Source organism: Triticum dicoccoides, unplaced genomic scaffold (assembly GCF_002162155.2).
Source record: "Triticum dicoccoides isolate Atlit2015 ecotype Zavitan unplaced genomic scaffold, WEW_v2.0 scaffold180623, whole genome shotgun sequence".
NCBI classification, from domain to species: Eukaryota; Viridiplantae; Streptophyta; class Magnoliopsida; order Poales; family Poaceae; genus Triticum; species Triticum dicoccoides.
In genome coordinates this window covers 1-3009 of record NW_021225812.1, presented here as the reverse complement: position 1 = coordinate 3009, position 3009 = coordinate 1, and the positions used below count along the sequence as shown (strand labels likewise).

The window sequence follows — 3009 nt, the reverse complement described above, 5'->3', positions numbered from 1 at the left end:
GTGGCTGGTGGGTTGGCCCATATGTCAGTTGAATGTAGTCAACAGTATATATACATATATAAAAATAAAAAGTGGACGCGCCAGAAGTTTCGAGAGCGCGCGTGGACGTGCAAAATTTTAAGTCGCTGATGCGGGCGGTGGCAAAAATTTCGAGCCAGCTTATTTAATCCAAAGTCCACACCCATCTAACCCTAACCCCCATTCTCTCCTCCATTCCCTCAGCCGCCACAGCTGCCCCTCCCGATTCGCGTGATTCCGGTGGATATTGCCGGGGTGGAGCACACCACCGAGCTCGCCTTGCTTGGATCCATCCTTCCCTCCGGCAAGATTTCCCCCTTTCGACCTCAACTGCTTGCCCAAAACCACTTCCCGTGCTAGGGTTTCGGCATCCGGCATCGCCTTCGTCGTCGGCCCTTCTACGGCCGCCTATGGCGCCTCTTCTCCGTCGTCTACAGCGCCCCCATGGGCGCCCTCGCTTCCTGATGGTCCACCTTGAGCAACGAGGCACGGAGGACCTCATCCCGTAGGATCCATGGACGCGGCGCACCCTGCAGCCGCCCGTCCGGGACGAGGGTGGGCACCATGGCTTGTCCTGCTCGACGACAGCTGCGGCGAGTGCATGTGCTGCTCCTCATCCTCAAACTCCAAGGAGAAGCGCCAGTACAGCATACGCACGCCCCGCCCCTGAACAATGGCTATGGCGCTAGGTAAGGTTGTGTTATTGTGCCTATACTGCCGTTAGTAAACATTTGATGGGACAAATTGCTTGTGCTGGATATGGTTAGTCTGTAGCTTGGTAATCTTATTTTTAATTTTGGGAAAAATTGCTCCTTGTGCTATCAAATATGCACCTTAATCTGTTATTGGGTATGCCAAATATTATCAAGATCAGTTTCTGTATTTGTTTCTACACATGGACAAAATACTCTTTTAACAAACAGGATTGCTGATGCGCCATGCTTATCTGCCTATAGGGTTCTGCGACAGCCATCTAACTAGTGCGCCATACTTATCTGCCTAATCGGCTGATTGGGGGTTCTGTTGGGTTGACAAAGAGGTAACAACATGGGGTTCTGCTGTGCTTTCTTTTCCGCCGATTTTGTATATGATTTGGGTCATGTCTTGTTAATTCTAGCTAGGCGAATTTTATGATGAATTCATGCTGAAAATCCATGGTCAATCCTCTGACTGTATTTATATCAGCTTCCAAAATTAATCTCATTTTGTTAGATTGGTCCAAGTCTGAATGTCGGATTGTGCCTGTAGAAATACTACAAACTTGTACTAGAACTGAGGGAAAATGATTTTGGCAAAAGATAAGTTATTGTCTTCCATTTGTCTAACTTCCAACAACAAAAAATAGAAATGCCATAAGATCTAATACCACTGTTCTTCTTTACATGAATTTCAATCACATTGTGTACATATATCAGCTTCACACCTTTTTTTCAAATGGTTACACCTTGTTATCGTTCATCATAAAGCTCTTCAAAACAATATATATCACCTTTGGTCGATATAAATCACTCTTTTTGGTGCCATGCTTTGTATGGGGCCCTGTTTTCTAGTTCACCTTGGGCCCCTGAAATCTCAGGACCGGCCTTGATTGCCAGCATACTTGATTGAGGATGCAATTCTTCCTTTCCATTTTTAAGAAGCTATAATGTAATTTCTGATAAGTACTGTTGCTATAGTGCTAGTACACAACACCAGGATTTTACATTACATTTTTATTATGATACTGTTGCAAATGAAATGGCTTCAATAATAGACAACTGCTTGCTAATTGTACTGGTACAAACAAGATCTCCATATCCACAAGGTTGGCCAACTGATTGGCACCAAGTTCACACCCTCATAGGTATCTAGTACTTGTGCTACTTTTTATTGGCCGGTGTTAGTTGCTATGAAGTAGGCCGGTGTTAGTTGCTATGAAGTACTAACTGTAGCCAACTCTGGATGCTTAGCCTCTAGTTATAAGGATTACCTGCTGCTGCTTTTGCCACCTCTTATGTTCCCTGAATGAATGGTTATGCTGCTATCTAGCATTTCGCTTTTGTTTCTTGATTTCTTGGATAATGTTTTTCTCTTTCTTGAGAATCATCATATTGGAAAGGCTGCTTGTGTTATCAAATATGAACTATTTATTAGGGTTGATTTCTGTGCTACTAATGCCTATTGCCTTCTCCACCCATCCAACGGCGTACAGGACGCCCTCCTTGAAGCGTCCATCCCTGACGAGCTCTCTTCACCGGAGGAGATGGAGCAGCAAGTCCAGCACCCGCTTGGCCCCTGTGTCCTATCTCACGTGTACAAGCTCACCAATGGCTTTCATTCCCTCCTAGTGTGGTGAGCTTCTCCCATCTCTCGACTTTAGCCCCAAATCTGGATGACACTTGCAATCTGAATACAAATCATGTTTTGGTTCAGTTTAGAGGTGGATTCAGTTTTTGAGATGTGAGTTTGATTAGTTACAGATGGTTTTGCGGGTCTGATTCTCTTGCTCTATTACACGTTATTTAATCAGGGCAAGCTAATGCTAATCCACATAATATGATGTAGCTATTTTTTTTCTAACATGTACTGGTCTTCATGTTGTGTTGGTACTCATCTTTGGGAGTTAATTTGGAAGTCGAGCTTGTTAGATACAAGTTCCTATTCTAAAACATAGAGTTTAGAATTCAGATTGCGATGGACAGCAATAATTCTGTACATGGTAATTGAACTCCCTTCAGTTCAATATCCCACAGTACATATATGATACATCAATGATCACTTCTTTTCATAACAAGGGCTTGGGTAATCCATTTTAATGGTTGAAATGAAGATTTTAACCATGGCAGACTGCGTGCAATACCTTAGGTTCACACTGTGGATACATTACGGTATGATTCATTGTTGTATGAGAAGGTAGTATCCTCTTTGTTGTTGGAAAGTACCCATTATATTATTATTCTCCTATAGCATAATAACCTTATTAAGATGAAAATAATAAAGAGAATTGGGTTT

At 43.1% G+C, this 3009-nt stretch overlaps 1 long non-coding RNA gene across 1 annotated transcript; it reads left to right on the top strand.

Annotated features, from left to right (window-relative positions):
• Window positions 1–218: 218 nt before the first annotated feature.
• LOC119344695 lies at window positions 219–2532 on the top strand. The gene is made up of 3 exons (XR_005166778.1): window positions 219–707; window positions 975–1057; window positions 2210–2532. It is a non-coding gene; the product is annotated as an uncharacterized LOC119344695 (long non-coding RNA).
• The last annotated feature ends 477 nt before the right edge of the window (window positions 2533–3009 follow it).